Source organism: Pygoscelis adeliae, unplaced genomic scaffold (assembly GCF_000699105.1).
Source record: "Pygoscelis adeliae isolate BGI_AS28 unplaced genomic scaffold, ASM69910v1 Scaffold661, whole genome shotgun sequence".
Classification (NCBI taxonomy): domain Eukaryota; kingdom Metazoa; phylum Chordata; class Aves; order Sphenisciformes; family Spheniscidae; genus Pygoscelis; species Pygoscelis adeliae.
The window spans coordinates 23183-23748 of NW_008824120.1; the positions used below are offsets into that span (position 1 = coordinate 23183).

The following is a 566-nucleotide window of genomic DNA, read 5'->3' on the forward strand; positions in this document are numbered from 1 at the left end:
CGCTCCCCCGCCGGTAATTTGCAGTGTCATCCGAAGTCAATCTGGTATTTCCTATGCTGGAAAACGAGCTCCTGTAGGGTGGGAAGTCACCGGCGCTGAATGCATTAACGTAGTGTCCCTGCTTAGTAACACAACAGAGGCTTTTTACTGTAACTCAGTGAAAAAAAAGTCCTCCAAAACCTAAAAAAGTAAAAATAATAAAAAAAGACGCTTCCATCGTAATGGCCTAGCTTCGTCAAACTCCTCACTTCAGATGGATTTTCACGGTACCGGAAGGTGGCTTTTTTCTTAACGTGGAGCGAATTCAGTTCAGCGATTCAGGGATGACCTGGAGAAAAACAACTTTTTTCAGTGTAAACATTACTGTCGCCTCTTTGAACGGTTTCTTAGGACTGTTCGGGGATAATTTTACCTTTCAAGGCATGCTTTAGGGAACTGCAGAGAAAATAATCCTGAATTTTCTGAGGTGGAGGCTCGGACTGCCTGAATCTTCTCTTCCAGGTTTGGTTGTGTAGCTGGACGGCTGGATTAGATTTGGTAGATTAGACTTTTCAGAGTTTTGTGGT

The 566-nt window shown here is 43.6% G+C and overlaps 1 protein-coding gene across 1 annotated transcript in view; it reads left to right on the top strand.

Annotated features, from left to right (window-relative positions):
- Positions 1-566, top strand: part of MSANTD2 (Myb/SANT-like DNA-binding domain containing 2) — a 9813-nt gene that overhangs the window by 2975 nt on the left and 6272 nt on the right. The window lies entirely within an intron of this gene.